The 22,932-nt window shown below is 37.4% G+C and overlaps 1 long non-coding RNA gene across 2 annotated transcripts in view; it reads left to right on the top strand.

The window, feature by feature from the left end:
* The window catches only part of LOC131829589 (uncharacterized), a 92,179-nt gene that overhangs the window by 54,167 nt on the left and 15,080 nt on the right, over positions 1–22,932 (top strand). The window lies entirely within an intron of this gene.

Below are 22,932 nucleotides of genomic sequence, written 5' to 3'. Positions count from 1 at the left end.
TCAAAATGGACAATATTTTAATTAGAATAAATGTGAATGAAATGAACACCTACAAGGCAGAGATTGTCCAACTGTATAAAAAAGAAAGTTCAAACTGTGTATGGTTTATAAGACACAGACTTTAAATATAAAGGAAAAAATAAAACAAAAGCAAATATTAGGGAAAATATATCAGACAAAGAGTAAGCTTAAGAAAGTTCAGATTAGAATATTAATATCAGACAAAGTAGACTTGAGGACAAGAAGCATCATCAGAGATAAAGAGGGACATTTCATGAGATAAAAGGTCAATTAATTAAGAATACACATAAGTCATAAGTGTGTAGATATCTAGTAACAGGGTTTAATGAAACAATAACTGATGAAAGTAGAGGAAAAATAGAGAAATCCATAAGTATAGTTAGAGATTTTAACAATATAGTTAGAGATTTAACCCTCTCTCAGTAATTGATAGTACAAGTAGAAAAACAATCAATAACAATTCAGAGGATTTGAATAACACTATGAACCAAATTAAATTAATGGAGATTTTAAAACATTCCAGTCAACAATGCATTCTTTTCAAGTTCATATGGGATATTACCAGTATAGACTATATATTGAACCATAAACACACACACACACACACACAAACTTAATTTCTAAGGATTGAAATAATACAGAATATATTTTCTAGCCACAGTGTAATGAAATTAGAAATAAAGAACCCAAAATATTTGGAAAACCCTCAAATACTTGACAATTAAGACACAAATCTCAAAATTGTCCATTAGTCTAGAAATAGAAATCAAAGACAACTATTTTGTACTGAATGATAAAAATATATCAATATATGTAGAGTGTCATTAAAGCAATGCTTAGAGGACACAAGAGGAAAAAAAACTAGAAAATCTGACTAGCCCTTCGTCTATACGGAAATTTCATTCATAATTAAAATCTTACGTGCACAAGCACGCACGCACACACACACACACACACGAGCCTGCCAGTCCAGATGGCTTCACCACCAAATTTACCAACATTAAAGATGGAAATAATACCAAGTTTACATAAAATCTTTCAGAAAATAGAAGGAAGGGAACACTTCCCAAAACATTTCATAGGGCCAGCATAATTTTCATACAAAAACTAAGCAAGGACATTACAAGAAAAGAAAACTATCAACCAGTGTAGCATCCAGAAGCATGTTCATGGATTGGATGACTCAGTATTGCTAAGAAGCCTGTTTTCCCCTGTCTATATAAAGATTCAATGCAATTCCCATTCAAAGCCCTAAAATTTGAGAGACCAAAACAATCTTGAAAAAGAACAAAGTTGGAGGACTACTTGATTTTATTGTGATTTTATTTTATTGTTTTAAAAGCTTAATATATTTATTTGAGAGAGAGAGAGAGCTGTCAGGGAGGGGCAGAGGGAAAGAGAGTCTTAACTCTGCACTGAACTCAGAGCCCGACACAGGGCTTGATCTCATGACCCTGAGATCACAAGGCTGAAACCAAGAGTTGGACACATAGCTGAGTGTGCCACCCAGGCACCACTTGATTTTAAGACTTAATGTAAAGCTACCATAATCAAGGCAGTGTTTGATTGCTGTGGACTGGTGTTTCTCAACTTTGGCACTACTGACATTTTGGGCCAGATAATTCTTTGTCGAAGGCATTGTCATATATGCTATAGGATGTTAAACAGGATCACTAGCCTCTATCTACTAGATGTCAGTAGCCACCCCCTCTCTGAATTGTCACAGACTAAATTTATCCTCACATCACCAAGTGGCTCCCTCCCTCAGTCCCTCCAGGGGTGGAGAAAAGTCACTCTGGTTGAGAACCACTGGCGTAGAAATAGCAGAGAGAGATAAATTGACTGATGAAACTGATCAGACAGATCCACACTTATATCACTAATTGACTTTTGACAAGGCTGCCAAAGAAGTTCAATGAGAAAAGACTTTTCAATAAATTTTCAATCGCATCACTCATCAAAGACTCAAAACAGAAACAGCCCAATGTCTACAAACAGGAAAATGGATAAAGAAATTATGGCATATTTACACCATTAAATGCTACACTATGGTAAAAAGGAGTAAACAACCATTACACCAAACAATATAAATGAACCTCAAATGAACCTCTTTATGTAGGATATAAGTGAATATAAATGAACCTCTTTGTTGGTCAAAGAATCCAACTCACATAGCATATGATTATATTTTACATGATATTAAGAATAGACAAATCTAATTTATGATGAAAAAATGAGAAGTTGCTTATCGTAGGAAGGTTGTTAATTGAGCATAGAAAACATTCTGGGAGTGATGTAAATATTCTATATCTTATTTTGGAAAAGATTCCTAGAAGTGACATGATTGGATCAAAGGAAAAATACATATGACACTGTGGTCTACATTACAGATTTTTCCTGCAAGTTTTTACTTAAATTCCAGTTAGTTAACATACAGTGTAATATTAGATTTAGGTGTCAAAATTAGTGATTCATCACTTACATACAGTACTCAGTGCTCATCACTAGTGGCCTCCTTAATGTCCATCACCTATTAATCTATCCTGTTCATCTCCCCTCCAGTTTGTTCTTAGTTAAGAGTCTATGTCTTGGTTTGTCTCTCTTTCCCCACTCTATTCATTTGTTTTGTTTCTTAGATTCCACACATGAGAGAAATCATATGGTAATGGTTATCTGTCTTTCTCTGACAATTTATTTTGCATAGCACAATACCCTCTAGTTCCATCCACATTGCAAATGGCAAGATTTCATTCTTCTTTATGGCTGAGTAATATTTCATTGTGTACTATATATCCATCTATAGATATAGGTATAGGTATAGATATAGATATAGATATAGATATAGATAGATATCCCCCACATCTTCTTTATCCATTTATCAGTGGATGAACATTTGGGCTCTTTTCATAATCGGGCTAATGTTGGTAATGCTTCTATAAATATCAGGGTGCATGGATCCCTTCAGATCAGTATTTTTGTATCCTTTGGGTAAATACCTAGTAGTGCAATTCCTGGGTCAATAGCATAGTTTTATTTTTAACTTTTTGAGGAACCTCTTACTGTTTTCCAGAGTGGCTGCACCAGTTTGTGTTCCCACCATCAGGTGTCGACAAGGATGTGGAGAAAGGGGAACCCTTCATATTACACATTTATGGTCAAACTGGTACTGTTAAAAGAAGTGTCCATTTTCTCATAACCAATTAACAGACTTACTGTCAAATATATGGATTTTTGCTAAAATGGCATCTCAATACATTCCTAATTTCTTTCATTTGAGAGAAGTTGAATATTCTTTTATATAGTTAAGAGATATTTGTATTTCTATCCTGTGAGCAATTCATTCATACTTCTGATGACACTTTTCTCAGTAGCTCTTATGTTAGGATTATTTCCTCTTCATCTACAGAATTTGCAAATACATTTTTCAAGCTTGCCATTTATTCTTAAATTTCTTTCTTTTTTGCCATGTAGAAACTTTTTTAAAAGTTATGTATTCAAATTTGTCAGTATTTTCCTTATTGCTTCTGGAATTTATATCATAGGAAATATTTCTCCACTTCCAGATCATAGAGTAATTCTCTAATTGTTAAAAAAATATTTTTATGGTTTTGTTTTTTTACATATAAGCATCCGATTCACTTAGAAATTGGGTTATCCTAGAAAAAATGGATTTGATTTCATCTTTTTTCATATGACTGTCTAGTTATCCACTTATTTCTTGTATCCTTTCACTCTTCACCTTGTACTTTGAGGTATCACCTTTACATATACACATACACATATATACAACTACATATATATACATGCATATACATGTATATGTAGTTTTATGTATATGCATATATATGTAGTTTATAATATATTATAATACCTAGTAAGACTCTCCCCTTCTCTCATTGTTTTTATATTTTAGGGGTTTTCTGACTATCCTTGTTTGTTTATTTTTTCCAAAGAACTCTATTTAATTTGCCTACCTCCAGAAAAGTGGCATTTTCACAGGAATGGAATAAAATACATAAATAATTTCGGAGAGAACTGACATCATATCTTTATGAGGTTCAAATCTACTCTTATTTTTGTCTTTTAGGACTGTCTTACATTTATTCTCATATGGCTTTTGAATATTTCTTGTTAAATTTATGCATTAGCATATGTAAGTTTACTTTGCTATTGTAGATGAGAATTTTTCTTTTATTATGTCTTCTAGCTAGTTTTTTTCTTGTACCTATGAAAGGTATTGATTTTTACATGTTAACTTTATAATTGCTATTTTATTAAACTCTCTTGTGTTTTTTGCAGTTTTCCTATCAATTCTTTGAGTTTCTCAGATATATAATTATGTCATCTGTAAGTAGAGATTTTTCTCTTTTTTTGCAATTCATGCATTTTCTAATTCTTTTTCTATTTCTCTCTTTTTTTAAAGATTTTATTTATTTATTTGACAGAGATAGACACAGTGAGAGAGGGAACACAAGAAGGGAGAGTGGTGGCAGAGGGAGAAGCAGGCTTCCTGCTTGAGCAAGGAGCCTGATGTGGGGCTCAATCCCAGGACCCTGGGATCATGACCTGACCATGGCAGATGCTTAACCACTGAGCCACCCAGGAGCCCCTCTTTTTCTCTTTATCAACAGTGTGGGATGACCTGATCAGGTGGAGGGCAGTGGACAGCAAAAGAATTCACCCAAGGCAGAACAAAGGAGATAGGAGTTTATTTGACTCTACCACAAGGGAGTTGTGGACAGCAAAGCAAAAACTGCCAGGAGGCAGTGGTGGGGGACTGTAGTTAAGAGGGAAGGGAGGAATTGGAATACATGGAATTTTCCTTTTTTTGATACCTGTGCTTGGTGTTAAGTAGTCCGTCGGTCAGCTAGGGCTTATCAATATTTTGTGGTGAGTTCCCTAATAAGCCTATTTGCATTCACCCTGGTGGCCACTATGGGCCCCTTTACCTTATTCAGGCTGCCATTGTTCAAGCCTGTTAACTAAAAGCAGCCCCTACAAATAGAATTCGCTGATAAAATATGAAGATGGTGTTAAATAGTTGAGGAGATAGTAGGCTTTGTTGCTCCTGACATTGGAAAGAAAATCTAGAAATTTTCCGAAATGTGGGGGTACTACATTGGCTACTGTGTTGAATTATTAAGGGAGTATCCATTAATTCTTTTATTTATTTATTTATTTATTTATTTAGCCTGCTAGTAAGAAGACTTTTTTTAAAAAATTAAAATATAATGTATTATTTGTTTCAGGGGTACAGGTCTGTGAATCATCAGTCTTACACAATTCACAGCACTTACCATAACACATACCCTCCCCAGTGTCCATAACCTAGATACCTTATCTCTCCTCCCACCCACCCACTCCCAGCAACCCTCAGTTTGTTTTGTGAGATTTAGAGCCTCTTACGGTTTATCTCCCTCCCTGGTCCCACGTTGTTTCATTTTTTTCCCTCCCTACCTCCCATGATCCCCACCCTGCCTCTCAAATTCCTCACATCAGAGAGATCACATGCTATTTGTCTTTCTGTGATTGACTTGTTTTGGTTAGCATAATACCTTCTAGTTCCATCCACATCATTGCAAATGGCAAGATTTTGTTTTTTTTTTTTGATGGCTGCATAGTATTACATTGCATATATATACCACACCTCCTTTATCCATTCATCTGTTGATGGACATTTAGGTTCCTTCCATAGTGTAGTTATTGTGGACATTGGTGTTATAAACATTTGGGTGCTTGTGCCTCTTCAGATCACTACATTTGTATCTTTGGGGTAAATACCTAGTAGTGAGATTGCTGGGTCATAGGGTAGCTCTATTTTCAACTTTTTGAGCAACCTCCATAATGTTTTCCAGAGTGGCTGCACAACTTGCATTCCCACCAACAGTGTAGGAGGGTTCACCTTTCTCTGCATCCTCACCAACATCTGTCATTTACTGACCTGTTAATTTTAGCCATTCTGACTGGTGTGAGGTGGTATCTCACTGTAGTTTTGATTTGTATCTCCTTGATGCTGTGTTGTGGAGCACTTTTTTTATGTGTCTTCTGGCCATTTGGATGTCTTCTTTGCAGAAATGTCTGTTCATGTCTTCTTCCCATTTCTTGATTGGATTATTTGTTCTTTGGGTGTTGAGTTTGATAAGTTCTTTATAGATTTTGGATACTAGCCCTTTATCTAATATGTCATTTGCAAATATTTTCTCCCATTCTGCTGGTTGTCTTCTGGTTTTGTTTACTATTTCCTTTGCTGTGCAAAAGATTTTGATCTTGATGAAATCCCAATAGTTCATTTTTGCCCTTTGTTTCCTTGCCTTTGGTGATGTTTCTAGGAAGAAGTTGCTGCAGCTGAGGCCAGGGAGGTTGCTGCCCGTGTTCTGCTCAAGGATTTTGATGGATACCTGTCTCACATTGAGGTCTTTCATTCATTGTGAGTCTATTTTTGTGTGTGGTGTAAGGAAATTGTCCAGTTTCATTCTTCTGCATGTGGGTGTCCAATTTTCCCAACACCAATTGCTGAAGAGACTTTTTCCATTGGACATTTATTCCTGCTTTGTCAAAGATTAGTTGACCACGAAGTTGAGGGTCCATTTCTGGGCTCTCTATTCTGTTCCATTGATCTGTGTATCTATTTTTGTGCCAGTACCATACTGTCTTGATAATGACAGCTTTGCAATAGAGTTTGAAGTCTGGAATTGTGATGTCGCCAACTTTGGTTTTCTTTCAATATTCCTCTGGCTATTTGAGGTCTTTTCTGGTTCCATATAAATCTTAGGATTACTATTTCTTTGGAAAAAGTTGATGGTATTTTGATAGGGATTGCATTAAATATGTAGATTGCTTTAGGTAGCATAGACATTTTCACAATATTTGTTCTTCTAATCCATGAGCATGGAACATTTTTCCATTTCTGTCTTCCTCAATTTCTTTCGTGAGTACTTTATAGTTTTCTGAGTATAGACTCTTTGCCTCTTTGGTTAGGTTTATTCCTAAGTATCTTGTGGTTTTGGGGGTAATTGTAAATGGGATCAACTCCTTAATTTCTCTTCCTTCTGTCTTGCTGTTGGTATATAAAAATACAACTGGTTTCTGTGCATTGATTTTATATCCTGACACTTATTGAATTCCTATATGAGTTCCAGCAGTTTTGGACAAGCTCTAGCAGATTAGGAGTGGATTCTTTTGGGTTTTCCACATAAAGTATCGTATAATCTGCAAAGAGTGAGAGTTTGACTTCTTTGCCAATTCGGATGCATTTTATTTCTTTTTGTTTTCTGATTGCTGAGGCTTGGACGTCTAGTACTATGTTGAATAGCAGTGGTGATAGTGGACAGTCCTGCCATGTTCCTCACCTTAGGGGAAAAGCTCTCAGTTTTTCCCCATTGAGAATGATATTCACTGTGGGTTTTTCATAGATGGCTTTTATGCTATTGAGGTATGTAGCTTCTATGCCTACACTTTGAAGAGTGATCAAGAAAGGATGCTGTACTCTGTCAAATGCTTTTTCAGTATCTATTGAGAGTATCATATGGTTCTTGTTCTTTCTTTTATTAGTGTATTGTGTCACACTGATTGATTTGTGGATGTTGAACCAAACTTGAAGCCCAGGAATAAATCCCACTTGGTTGTGGTGAATAATCCTTTTAGTGTACTGTTGGATCCTATTGGCTAGTATTTTGGTGAGAATTTTTGCATCTGTGTTTATCAAGGATATTGGCCTGTAATTCTCCCTTTTGATGGGGTCTTTGGTTTTGGGATCAAGGTAATGTTGATCTCATAAAATGAGTTTGTAAGTTTTCCTTCCATTTCTATTTTTTGAAAAGTTGCAGGAGAATAGGTATTAATTCTTCTTTAAATGTTTGGTAGAATTCCCCTGGGCAGCCATCAGGCCCTGGGCTCTTGTTAGTTGGGAGGTTTTTGATGACTGCTTCAATCTCCTTACTGGTAATGGACCTACTCAGGTTTTCTATTTCTTCCTGGTTCAGTTTTGGTAGTTTATATGTCTCTAGGAATGCATCCCTTTCTTCCAGATTGTCAAATTTGCTGGTGTATAGTTGTTCATAATATGTTCTTATAACTGTTTATATTTCTTTGGTGTTGTTTGTGATCTCTCCTCTATTGCTCATGATTTTGTTAATTTGGGTCCTTTCTCTCTTCTTTTTGATGAGTCTGGACAGGGATTTATCAATCTTATTAATTCTTTCAAAGAACAAGGTCCTAGTTTCATTGATTTGTTCTACTGTTCTTTTGCTTTCTTTTTCATTGATTTCTGCTCTGATCTTTATTATTTCTCTTCTCCTGCTGGATTTAGGCTTTCTTTGCTGTTCTTTGCCAGCTCCTTTAGGTGTAAGGTTAGATTGTGTACTTGAGTTCTTTCTTGTTTCTTGAGAAAGTCTTGTATTGTTATATACTTTCCTCTAAGGACTGCCTTTGCTGTGTTCCAAAGATTTTCAACAGTTGTGCTTTCATTATCATTTGTTTCCATGAATTTTTTCAATTCTTCTTTAATTTCCTGGTTGACCTATTCATTCTTTAGTAGGATGCTCTTTAGCCTCCATGTATTCAAATTCTTTCCAACTTTCCTCTTGTGATTGAGTTCTAGTTTCAAAGCATTGTGGTCTGAAAATATGCAGGGAATGATCCCAGTATTTTGGTACTGGTTGAGACCTGATTTGTGACCTAGGATGTGATCTATTCTGGAGAATGTTCCATGTGCACTAGAGAAGAATGTGTATTCTGTTGTTTCGGGATGGAATGTTCTAAACATATCTTGTTGATCTTTTGCTGAGATGAGCTGCCCTTTTCAGTGAGGGGAGTGTTAAAGTCCCCTACTAGTATTGTATTATTGTCAATGTGTTTCTATGATTTTGTTATTAATCGGTTTATATAATTGGCTGCTCCCATGTTAGGGGCATAGATATTTAAAATTGTTAGATCTTCTTGTTGGACAGACTAAGTTTGATACAGTGTTCTTTCTCATCTCTTATTATAGTCTTTGGGTTAAAATCTAATTTATCTGATATAAGGATTGCTGCTCCAGTTTTCTTTTGATGTCCATCAGCATTGTAAATTGTTTTTCACCCCTCACTTTAAGTCTGGAGGTGTCCTTGGTTTAAAATGAGTGTCTTGCAGACAGCATATGGATTTTTTTTTTAATCCCTTCTAATACCCTGTGTCTTTTGATTGGGACATTCAGCCCATTTACATTCAGGGTAACTATTGAAAGATATGAATTTAGTGCCATTGCATTGCCTATAAGGTGACTGTTACTGTATATTGTCTCTCTTCCTTTCTGGTCTGTTACTTTTAGGCTCTCTTTTTGTTTAGAGCACCCCTTTCAATATTTTCTGTAGGGCTGGTTTGGTGTTTTCAAATTCTTCTAGTTTTTGTTTGTCTTGGAAGATCTTTATCTCTCCTTCTATTCCAGTGACAGCCTAGATGGTTTTAGTAATTCTTGGCTGCATTAAATTTTTCTCATTTAGTGCTCTGAGTATATCTTGCCAGTCCTTTCTGGCCTGCCAGGCTCTGTGGATAGGTCTGCTGCCAATCTAATATTTCTACCATTGTAAGTTACAAACCTCTTTTCCTGAGCTGTCAGGGTTTTCTCTTTGTCACTAGAACTCATAAGTTTTACTATTAGATGATAGGGTGTTGACCTATTTTTACTGACTTTGAGGGGAGTTCTCTGTGTCTCCTGGATTTTGATCCTTGTTCCCTTCACCAAATTAGGGAAATTCACTATTACAATTTGTTCCAATATACATTCTGCCCCCTCTTTTTTCTTCTTCTGGGGTTCCAATTATTCTAATATTGTTTTGTCTTATGGTATCACTTATCTCTCAAATTCTCCCTTCATGGCCCAGTGTTTGTTTATCTCTCTTTTGCTCAACTTCCTTATTCTCCATAATTTGGTCTTCTATATCACTAATTCTCTCTTTTGTTTCATTTATCCTAGCAGTAAGAGAATCAATTTTTCATTGCACCTCATTAATAGCTTTTTTGATTTCAACTTGGTTAGATTTTAGTTCTTTTATATCTCCAGGAAGGCATTTTATTTCTCCAGAAAGGGATTCTCTAGTATCATCCATGCTTTTTTCATACCCAGATACTACCTTGGTAATCATCATTCTAAACTGTAGTTCTGACATCGTACGAATGTCCATATTGATTATGTCTCTAGCCATCAGTACCGTCTCTTGGTGTTGTTGTTGTTGTTTTTGGTGGTGAGTTTTTCTGCCTTGTCATTTTATCCAGATAAGAATAGATGAATGAGACAACAAAATACTAAAAGGGTAGCAACAACCCCAGAAAAATATACACTAACAAATTGGAGGAGGGCCCAAACCAGGGGGAGAATAAATGAGGTTAAAAAAAAAAAAAAAAAGAAAGAAAAGAAAAAAAATATATGACTGGTGAATAGAACAGAGCCACACACTTGATTTTGGGTGTATTTTGGTCTGTTAAAAGAAACTGCCTCCTAATTGTTAAAGAAAGAAAAACATATATATATATATATATATATATATATACACACACAAAAAGTAAGAGTAAACATGATGAAGGAATGGAATATTAATGTAAAGATAAAAATTTAAAAAGATTCTAAAAAAGAAATTGATAAGATAAGAAGTAGGTTGAATTTAAAAAAATGGGGGGAGAATGTGAACAGGCTGGAAACTAGAACAAAATCATGAGCTAGATTTAGGGTATATTTTGATTTGTTAGAAGAAACTGTATCCAAAAATTTTAAAGAAAGAAAGACCTATATGTATATAAGAAATAAGTCTAAATACAATGAAGGGGTAGAATATTACTATAATAATGAAAATTTAAAAAGATTTTTCAAAAGGTATTGGTAAAATAAAATAGTTAAAAAACGTTAAAAGAGAAAAGAGGAAAATTTAAAAAATAGAATAATAAAAAAATAAAATTAAAAAAATTTAACTTTGAAAGACTAAGGAATCATGGGGGAAAAAGCCATGAATTCTATGTGCTGTATTCCTCTAGCTTTGTAGTTCCACAGTTCTCATTGGTCAATGAACTTGGTCTTGGCTGGATGTTCTTGCTGATCTTCTGGGAGAGGGGCCTGTTGCAGTGATTCTCAAATGTCTTTATGTGTGGCGGAATTGGACCACCCTTGCCAGTGTCCAGGCTATGTAATCCACTCCGTTTTTCTCTTGGTAGATTTTGTTCCCTGAATGCTTTCCGTACAGCTTTGGAGGACAGGAATGAAGATGGCAGCCTCCTAATCTCTGGCCATAGGAGCCAAGAGCTCAGTGCCCCACTCCTCAGTGTACCCTCAGAGAAAAGCAGTCAATCCCTCCCATTTCCTGGTCTCTGGCCACACTCCATACTCACCTGGCCCATGACCAAGCATTTCTATGTCTGGTGCACAGCCCTGTTTGGAGTCTCTAAACCCAGCCAATTCCTGCAATGTGCTTCCATGCCACTCCTCCTGGAAGAGGAAGGTGAGTCTCCCCAGATATGCTACTTGTGGAGTCCCTGCTCTAAGAGCAGAGGCCTGACTGGGCCTCAGATCATGGTTTAAGGTAACCCTGAGCTAAAAGTGCACTCCTCAGCTCTGTCTCTGTAGCCAGATTCCCTGCTCTGATACTTGGAGGCTTTGCTGCACTCAGGCACCTCCAGGTTTTTGTGACCCTGTGGGTCCTGAGATCACACTGTCCCTGTGAGGGCTCCACCCCCTGCTTAGCTTCTGGAGTGATGTCCCTCAGTGGACCTGACTTCTAAAAGTTCTGATTTTGCTCCACTGCTCTACCACTTGCTGCAAGATGCCCCCCGCCAATCTATCTTCCCATATATTGCTTCGGATTCACTTCTCCACACATCCTACCTTCCAGAACGTGGTCGCTTTTCTGTTCCTAGAATTGTTGTACTTCTCTTCAATCTCCTGTTGAGTTTGTAGGTGTCCAGGATGGTTTGATAAATATCTAACTGAACTCCTGGAGCCTGATGATATTTAGGTCTCCTGCTCCTCTGCCATCTTGGTCCTCTAATTCATGTATTATTGAGTGTTTTTTTTTTTTTTAATGAATGAATTCCAAGTTTCATAATTACTTTTTCTGCATCTATGAAGATAAAAATATAATTTTCCTCCTTAACATTATTGGTGTGCTGAATTATTTTAAAAGACTTTCTACAGACACATAGACCAATGGAACAGATTAGAGAGCCCAGGTATGGACCCTCAACTCTATGGGCAAATAATCTTTGACAAAACAGGAAAAAATATACAGTGGATAAAAGACAGTCTCTTCAATAAATGGTGCTGGGAAAACTGGACAGATATATGTAGAAGAATGAAACTCGACCATTCTCTTATACTGTATACAAAGATAAACCCCAAATGGCTAAAAGACCTCAACGTGAGACAGGAATCCACCAGAATCCTAGAGGAGAACATAGGTAGTAGCCTAGAGGAGAACATAGGTAGTAATCTCTTCAATATCAGCCACAGCAACTTCTTTCAAGATATGTCTCCAAAGGCAAAGGAAACAAAAGCGAAAATGAACTTTTGGGACTTCATCAAGATCAAAAGCTTCTGCACAGCAAAGGAAACAGTCAACAAAATAAAGAGGCAACCCACGGAATGGGAGAAGATATTTGCCAATGACAGTACAGACAAAGGGTTGATATCCAGGATCTATAAAGAACTCCTCAAACTCAACACACACAAATCAGACATTCATATAAAAAAAATGGGCAGAAGATATGAACAGATACTTCTCCAATGAAGACATACAAATGGCTATCAGACACATGAAAAGATGTTCATCATCACTGGCCATCAGGGAGATTCAAACTAAAACCACATTGAGATACTACTTACACCACAGAATGGCCAAAATTAGCAAGTCAGGAAACAATGTGTGTTGGAGAGCATGTGGAAAAAGGGGAACCCTCTTACACTGTTGGTGGGAATGCAAGTTGGTGCAGCCACATTAGAAAACAGTGTGGAGATTCCTCAAGAAATTAAAAATAGAGCTACCCCATGAACCTGCCATTGCACTACTGGGTATTTACCCCAAAGATACAGATGTCATGAAAAGAAGGGCCATCTGTACCCCAATGTTTATAGCAGCAATGGCCACGGTTGCCAAACCGTGGAAAGAACCAAGATGCCCTTCAACGGACGAATGGATGAGGAAGATGTGGTCCATATACACCATGGAGTATTATGCCTCCATCAGAAAGGATGAATACCCAACTTTTGTAGCAACATGGACGGGACTGGAAGAGATTATGTTGAGTGAAATAAGTCAAGCAGAGAGAGTTAATTATCATATGGTTTCATTTATTTGTGGAGCATAACAAATAGCTTGGAGGACAAGGGGAGATGAAGAAGAGAAGGAAGTTGAAGAAGATTGGAAGGGGAGGTGAACCATGAGAGACTATGGACTCTGAAAAACAACCTGAGGATTTTGAAGGGGCGGGGGGGGGCGGTGGGAGGTTGGGGGAATCAGGTGGTGAGTATTAGAGAGGATACAGATTGCATGGGCACTGGGTGTGGTGCAAAAACAATGAATACTGTTACACTGAAAAGAAATAAAAAATCTAAAAAAAAAGACTTTCTAATATTTAACAAGTTTTCCATTTCTGGGAGGGGCGACCACATAGACTATATAATTTTTTTATTGTGCCACTGGATTCTATTGGCTAATCATTTAAGATGTTTGCATTGATATTCATAAGTGAGAATGGTTTAATTTTTTTTGGCTATAATCTTTTTCAAGTTTTTGTGTCAATTTGCTTCCTTCACAGCTGAGTTTGGAAGTTTTCTCTCTTTATGTTCTGGAAGAATTTAAATAACATTACTATTATTTCATCTTTAAAAAGTTTGGTAGAATTTCCTTGTGAAACTTTCTGGTTTTGGTACTTCTTTCAGGAAGCGTCCATAGAAATATTTTCTCTTTGTCTCCCATGGGAATTATCTTATTTATGCTTTCTATCTCTGCATGGTTAATTTTGCTGCTACATCACTTACAAAATTATTTGTTTCAATTTGGGGTTCCAAATTTATACAGAGAGCTGTGTGAAACTGGGGTGACCATAAAAATCATTTTCCAATTGAGAGCTAACGTGTGTGATCACTGGAAGCAATGCTGGGACTACAAGGTGGGACAAATGGTCATCCTCTGCAGTCATTCCTTAGGATTTGTTCAAAGTCCCTGATTGATGTTACTTCTCCTTTGTCATTTTCCCTCCTTGCCTTGCTTTTTCTTGATTAGCTGGCTAATGTTTTGTCTCTTTCATTTATTTCATTCAGAGAAACAGCTTTGTATTTATCTGATAATTTTGTATTTTCCTTTTTATTGACTCATTAAGGTTTGTTTTTGTCTTATTAGTTCCTTCTTTTGGCTTTATTTTGGTTTACTATTTTTTTCCTTCTAGTTCTTAGAATTGATAGTTAATTTATATATACACATTGTACTTTTATGTGTATATGTTCTTGCATATGTATGCTTATTTATTTACATAACACACATATATGTGATTTTCCCTCTCACTAGTGCTTTAACTATGCATCAGAGCTTCTGATGTGTAATGTTTTCATTTTTGTTATTTTTAAGAACTTCCACAATTTTGTTTTGTATTTCCTTGGATTAGGAGTTAATGGTGCATATGTTTGCATGTGTGTGTTTATATCTCTTAAAACTACTATTATTTGAAATTGATTTCTAGTTTTATTTCACAGGAGTCAAAGAATGATTTTTGTACCATATCCATCTTTGGGAATTTATTGAGGTTTTCTTTGTAGCCTCAGCTCTGGCCAATTTTCCTGAATGTTACATATGTACTTGAAATGAAAATGTACTTTTTTTATTGTCAGTCTTTGGAGTTTGCATAGGATGTGTCCTTGACTCTGTTTCACCCACTGTTTTTCTCTGATCACTTGTTGATAGCCCTCAGCTCGGTTACTGCCGTACTTCTTGCTTTTTGCCGTGGGCTTCTCTGCCACTGCTGTGTGGAGCATGGACAGGAGCCTGCTCAGCGTTCTAGCATGTGTGCAAACCTAGAAGCACTGTGGTATTAACAAGGCATTCAGATATTCTGGGGCAACTCTGGGAGATGGGAAGCAGGGGTGAAATATTCTCTTCCATGTCTCAGGCAATTGATTCTGAGATACATTCCCTGTACATGGCTTTCCAGATGGGTACCTTGTCACTTGCTTTCTTGTAGATGTTGTCAGTGGATTTTGACTTTGCTATGCTCTTGCCTTGTCTTATCTTTTTTTTTTTTTTAAAATGGGTAATTTAGTAAGATTCAGAAACTACACCTCCACTGCTGACATTTTTTCATAGTTTTTCTTATAAATTTAGCATATGTTTATATTCCTCACCAATACATTCTTTTTGCATACTTATGGAGCCTAGATAAGTACAACTGTATTGTTGGTATTCTGCAGCAATTTGCTTTTTTTTTTTTTTTTTAAAGCTTTTTCAGATTCACTTGTGATGTATATAGTAGGATATATCAGTTAAGGAACTGACAAACGAGTACCACTCTAGGTATGAAATAGAAGAAATTTAATACAGGGCATTGGTTCCATGGAGGATGAAGAGCCAAAAAGTAGAGGATGATGAAGCAAGCCAGTTATTAGTAACAGCACAAGGACCCTCCACCACTAGGGTGGGAAGGACATCAGGGGAGTCTACTCTGAGTTCTCTGTGTGCTTGCCTGAAACAGAAGGCAGCTTAAAGCAGCAAGTATGTGGCCTTGGCCTCATTGCCACCTTCTAAATTTCATGTCAGTGCACTTAATTGATTAGACCTAATTTGTACTCTGCTTCTTAGCTACTGGGAGTCTAAGAGTTTTTGTTTTTGTTTTTTATTTTTTTTAAGATTTTATTTATTTACTTGACAGATAGAGATCACAAGTAGGCAGAGAGGCGGGCAGAGAGATAGAGGGGGAAGCAGGCTCCCCACTGAGCAGAGAACCCGATGCGGGGCCCGATCACAGGACCCTGGGATCATGACCCGAGCTGAAGGCAGAGTCTTTAACCTACTGAGCCACACAAGTGCCCCCTTGTGTTTTTTTGTTTGTTTTGTTTTGTTTTGTTTTTGTTTTTGTTTTTAGATAAGATTTGTGCATCACAGGGACACACATCAGAGAAAAGTGGAAATGGAGTCTGAGAATCAGTCAACTACCTCTTCAAAAACTTGTAGTCTTGTCTTCCCACCTAAGTCCTTAATTCATCAGGTCTTATGCTGTCAGGAAGGAACCTTATTTTATTTTTCCACATGGATAACCAATTGTCCAAGTACCATTTCTTGAAAATCTATTCTTCCTCTACTGGTCTGCAATGCTATTTTCATCATAAGTGAAGTTTCCATGTACATGTAGTTTGTTTCTGGTTTCTCCATTCTGTTCTTTTGGTCAGTTTGTCTATCTCTGTACCAACACCACACTGTATTGATTAATATATCTTATATATTTTTTGATATCTAGCAATATTCCCTAATTTTGATCCTTCCAGAAGTGTTTTAGCTCTTCTTTGGGATTTTGCTTTTCTTTTCTCTTTTCCAATATTTTATTGTTTACATTTCCAAACATATAAAAAGTTGAAAGCATTCTACAGGGAATAGGCATTATACCTATTATCCTAACTTATCCAGATTTTATCATTAACATTTTGTTATACTTGCCTTATCATATAGCTATCCTTCTATTTATCCCTTTATCCTTCGATCAACACATATTACTTCTGATGCATTTCAAAGTATGTCGTAGATAGTAACAGGCAAAACTGATGATGTATGATGGGAAAAAAAAAGCAGAACAATGAGCAATCAGCCCCAAATGGCCAATGACTTGGTAATTACCTTCCCTTTCCCTAATTTTTGCCAAGCTTCAACACAGGACCAACCAGATAAAGACAAATATGTTCCCCAAAACCAATAGATGACGCATTTGTAGCTAGTTCATTTCCAGGTTCACCATGCCAACAACTCCCACCCAGAGCACACTTGAAGGCTTCCCTTTATTTCACTACAAAGCTTTCATTTACCCATCTGCCCTGGAGTCACTGCCAAACCCAGGTGAGGGTGGCTCACTCCCTTGTTATAGTAGGCTCTGAAGTGAACAGTCTTTGCTCGCTCTCATGTGAGGGCCCCTCATTTATTTCCACACTTCCAAACGTGTGCAAAGAATGTGAATAGGTGATTAAAAGCCACAAAAGAAAAAAAGAAAGAAGAAGATAAGAAAAAAAAGAGTGAAAAGTATGTATGTTTGATTTCACTACTATTCAGATAAATGCAAACCAAGCTCACATACCAGACTGGTAAAGTTAAATGAATGCTAGTGCCTTATCATGAAGAGACTATGGAGGAAGAGTCATTGTTGGTGAGTTTATGTGTGATACATTGTAGAAGGGGATACTTTGGCTGCATGTATGTAAAGCTCTAAAAATGTTCATATTTTGGTCCTGAAATTGCACTTTTATTAATTTAATCTGCCAAAACTGTCTGTCCTATGCACAAAGATACCTATTTCATTGTTAGTAAGAAGGAAATAGGAGAAGCAAGCTGTATGTCAACTTAAAGAATTAGCAGCGGCATGGGCATGCTATGAAGGCACACACACGAGTTGTGTCTTTCTACAATGTCAGCTTTATTCAGTCATAAAGCAAGGAAAACATAATTATAAAGCAGGTTTAGGATCCCAAACTCAATGACAATTCACCATGTGATTAATTTGGCTTCTTACACAGCATACAAAGCAGGACAGAAGATAAGTCACACAGCAAACAAGATAACACAGGGGATAGGAAGTTAATAGATCAAACACGAAGTCGTCTGTGGGCACACAGTTGAGATAAGGCCTTGGTCTGGTTCGGGTCAGCTCTCAGCACTGACTGCTTCTGATGTTCAAGCAGGAAGGATCTGAGTTCCACTCAGAGATCCATCCATCAGAGCTGTCAGCAGCAGCTGCCTTTTTGGAGTGGTCAGACAGACAGGGGCAGTGTCTTTGTTACCCCAAATCCTCCTTTTTAAAAGGGATTTTATCAGTCTTAGGCCTCTGTAGACCAACTCTGCTTCTGCTTTGTTGTCAATTCTGGGCTGTCATCAGCTGGTGCTGGTCTCCATGATATCTGGTAACCATAGTACCCTTACTGCTTGCATCATTGCTGACATTGGTCCCCGCTTGACAAAGGTGACTCCATTTTGCTCTCCACAAGTAGTATTGGCAAATAGTTTGTAATTGCAATGTTCATGTATACAATTATGTAATTTTTTGAAAGGTCACACATGTATTTTTACTTCTTGGTAAAATATATCTCCTGCCCCTTACCACTCAGTTTTTTGTTTTTTTTTTTTTTTGGTTGTTGTTGTTTTTTTTTTGTTTGTTTGTTTTTGTTTTTTTCTACATTAACACTTGGGCATGAATCTGAGACTTTTTGACACAGGAGAGGGGACTAATAATGCCTAGAAAAAAAAGTCATTTCTTAGCTTTGAACATTTTAAAGTGCCTATCAAGATAAAAATAAAAACAGGACTTTAGGAAAGAAAATAAAAATACTAATTTTCTAGAAAACTCTCAAACTATATTTTCACAAAGTGAGCATCAATCCTTGGAGCATGAAAGAGTAGAGGTTATGATAAAAAGAATGGTCCAATTTCACATCATGTACAAAAACCCTTGTGGGATTAGGGGTGGAAGAAGCTAGGAGACAAATAAGATGGGAAAATGAATTCAGTTTTAGTGGGTTTTGTGCCCTACTTCTGGTATCTTCTGGGTCCCTGTTAGATCTCTGGGATTCCTTGACAGTGGTTTGGGAATCTCAGAACTTAGGGGACTTACAGCTTGCTTCCCATTTGAACTTCTGGTTGACCAGCTATGTGTCTGTCCATGGCTATATCTTTATATGTCCCATGGCTATATGGAGTGGGCACAACAGCAATGCCAGTATGGTAGACTTAGGTGGACAAAGGGTGTGAGAGAGGGTCCCATGATTCCTTTCAGCCCAGGCATGATGTTGAAGACAGCCAGACATTCCAGTGTGCCCCAATTTGGTGATGGGAGGCGGGATATAGAGTGGGCAATGCATATTATGTTCAGAGTCAGTATCATCTTGGCACTGTTGGGTCCCCCCAAAAATGGGTACCCCAATAATGGGTCCGTGATTAAAGGAGCGAGACTGATACAAAGTCAAAGTCAAGCAAAGCTTTATATCGTGCCAAGCATCAAAAATCAAACCGACCGTCAAACAGACTGGTTGGCCCACCCCTTACAGAGAGGGTGACCCCTCCCTGCTTTCCAGACTTACTTTTATAGAGCAAAGGCCATGTGGTTGGGCCTGGCCACACACAGGTGGCCAATTAAAATGTAACACACAGAGAAAGCTGCACAGTCATGCTAGGTGACCAATTGAATTACAATTTACCCTAGTAGACATTTGAACCAGCCTATCACCTTGTTCAGAATTGGCACCCAAAAGGTATGTAAAGGGTGGGGCCCATACTCCTTGGTAGCTAGGAGACAGTGTGCACCCCCACTGATTGCATATCTCCACCTGGCCTGACCCACCCTTGTATTTGGACTTTGTTATCTGGGACTGGTTTCCGGGACTTGTTTTTAAGTAAGTTCCCCGGGGGTGGGGGGGTGCAGAGTCAATTTAAGTTTTACAACAAAAGGCAGTTCAACCAGGGTGGGGCTGCTCTGGCTGAATAGGCCCTTATAGCACAAGGGAATGAGTGACCAATGAGGGACAATGGGGCTTTCCAACAACCGTGGTACTAGTCGATCTTGTAGCAGATCACAGACAGGGCCTGGGCCTGAAGTTCTCAAGTTTCTTGAGAGTCCACTTTAAAGCCTGGCTTGATTTCTCTAGAACACAAGCAATAATAAGACAAAAGTTATCAGAGAGATTTGGGCAAAACAAAGTTCACAGGGAGATGAGCAGCATCATAAAAGAGAAACTGGGGGAAAATTGCACTGAAGCGGGGGCAGGTTTAGAATGAATAAACAGACTCTAAAATAATTACAAACACCAGTGCATAGGTGTGGCTTAATCTTATGGAGGAGTGGGCATGGGGTATAAGGATATTCGGAGCTGGTTGAAACCCAAGGTATCAAATCACTCACAATTTCAAGGTTGATTGGCTCTTGACACAGAAATATCTGGGTTAACTGGAAAGACACCTTGGGACCCGTCCGCGGGATGGGATGGGGGCTGGAGGAAGAGTCCGAAGTGAGAGTCAGACATTCCAAGGTTGAGCATAGTACTCTGCTGAGCAGACCTCCTCTATGAGATAAAATGAAGAACTCAAAAGGAGGGGCAGGGCAGGGGGTTGGAGAAAAGAAGAGGCATTTTGTGCTCTTTTATTTTTAAATTTTATTTGATAATCAAAATGTCTGTAAGCAGCAATGTAGGCCTGGGGAAAGTGCCCACTGAAAAACTGGGATGAATAGCAGACCTCGAATCTCATTACATGAATAATGGTCTAACAAAGCCTGCCTATTCTTTGCCACCCACTTGAGCTTGTACAATGCAAATAATCCCTTAGGCCAGAAGAGGAATCTAATGCAAATGCTGTTTTTCTACAGATGCCTTATTGTTCCTTTTCCAAATACAACCCTGAAGTCTGTAGTTTGTTTGTGATGTAGGAAAATCATTTGGCTGCTGTGAGCTAGAAAATTGGTGTGGAAAGAGTTGTCACAGACACATGAAGTGGCCTGTGTTTTACTTTGACAGTGCTATTTGGAGTGAAGAAGCAGGTTTTGATACTAAATTGGGATAATACCATTTTTATAAGGACTACTTATATAAAAGTAGTCTAAATTTTTTTTATTAATAGATTGTTCTCCTGTGACCAGTGACGTACAACTTATTAGAAGTACTAAAGGTTAACAGAGGGTCGAATATTTTGGCTAGTGTCTTTTTCTGGGATAACTCATGAGAACTGTTCCGCTAAATATAAAGTGACCTTGTTTTTTTGTTTATGATAAAAAGAAGAGAAGAGCAGAAAAGAATAGACAAGGGAAGGAAAATAAAAAGGAAAGGAAAGAAAGAAGAAATCTATTACACTTCTGAGTTTGCCCAAACTGCCATAATAGGTCTTGGCTGGCCTCCCCTGCTTCCCTTTCTGCTCCCAAGTCAATCACCTCAAGGTTGTCAGACTCCTCTGATCATGCCTCACACCCTGTCACTATCGTACTTCAAACCCTCTGATGGCTTCTCATTACGTTCAAAATAAAATCCAAGCTTCCCACCCTGGCTTAATAGATCCTATCTGACCCTGTCTCTACTTGCTTCTCCTTCCCCAAATAGCTCCAGTCTAACTTTCTCTCTGTTCCCTAAATAGGCCAGATTTATTCCCAGCTCAGGTGGCTTGTTTGCAGTCCCCTTCCTGGAAACATTCTGCTTCAGGTGTTTGATAATTGCCATATTATTTTTTTAACACTTCCTTAGGATATAATTTATATACAATATAAGTAAACAATTTAATGGCTGTTAGTATATTTACAGAATTGTGTGACCATCACCCATAATCTCATTTCAAGATATTTTTTTTGCCTCCAAAAGAAATCTTGTACCCATTAACAGTCACCTCCATTCTTTGCCTCCTTCTCCAGCCCTAAGACAACTTATAATCTAAATTCTGCCTCTACAGATTTGCTTATCTTGGATTTTTTACATAAATGGCATCATAAAGTATATGGTCTTTCCTGGCTGACTTCTCTCACTTAGAATGTAGTCAAGGTTCACCCATGTTGTAGCACATATTAGTAGTACTTTGTTATTTTGTTCTTTTTTATTGCTGAAGAGCATCCCCTGGTACTGATATACCATGCTTTGTCTACGCATTCATCAGTGGATAGTAACTTGTGCTGTTTTTACTTTTTGGCTCGTATGAACAGTGCTTCTGTGAACGTTCATGCATAAGTCTTTGTGTGGACATATGTTTTCATTTTCCTGGGTAGACAGAAGTGGACCTGCTGGCTCAAAAGGTAATCCTGGGTTTAGCATGTTGAGCAATTGTTTTTTCCTTTTTTTTTTTTTTTTTTTTTTTTTAAGATGTGAACCTTCAATTTTTATTTTTTAAACCTGTTTCATATTTTTATTTACTTTTTATTTTATTTTATTTTTTTTGATGTAGTGTTCTGTAGTGGCTGCACTATTTTCCGTTTCCACCAGGAATGTAAGAGGGCTCCAATTTCTTTACATTCTTGTCAACATGTATGCCATCTGGTATTGTCCCGTTATTCCGGTCTGTACTCCAGTGACAGAGCTGGTCCATATTGGTGACCAGTACAATAAAACCTCTACAGTCACCATCATGTACTTTTATGTGTTGATTACTTAAAAGCACTTATTTGAAATGTTGTTATTTTTGTTTACTTGTTTATTGTCTATTTGTACCCTAACCTTACCCATCAGAATGTAAGTCACGTAAAAGAAGATGTTGTCCGTATTGTTTTGTATGTTTGTGACTCTGCAATGCTGCCTGGCATATAATATGTGCTGAATTGCTATTTAATGAATAGACCAGTAAAGTAAGTAAAAGAACTAAAATAAATTAGTAAAGTAACATAGTTATCAAAGCAAGTTTGGGAGAATTTCCTTGAAATATACATTGACAGGAGACAGAGACACTGCCTTTGATATAATCTGTGGAATTCCAAGGGTTGTTTCAGAAGTGTGTGTTTAATGTTACAAGAGACGGCTACACTGTTTCAAAACAGCTGTAGCAGTGTGCATTCCCACCAGGAATGTAGGAAACTTTCAGTAGCTCCACATCCTTGCTGGTACTTAGTCTTGTCAATTTATTATCAGTATTGTTGTTATGGTTATTAATGTCATTCTAATAGGTGTGTTCTGCTAGGTCATTGTGTGTGTGTGTGTTTTAATTTGCCTTTTTAAATGACTAATAATTTGAGTCTTTTTTCATGTAC

Source organism: Mustela lutreola, chromosome 4 (genome assembly GCF_030435805.1).
Source record: "Mustela lutreola isolate mMusLut2 chromosome 4, mMusLut2.pri, whole genome shotgun sequence".
In the NCBI taxonomy this organism is placed as follows: Eukaryota; Metazoa; Chordata; class Mammalia; order Carnivora; family Mustelidae; genus Mustela; species Mustela lutreola.
The sequence above is the reverse complement of the archived record's forward strand: the minus strand, read 5'-3'. Positions and strand labels throughout refer to the sequence as shown.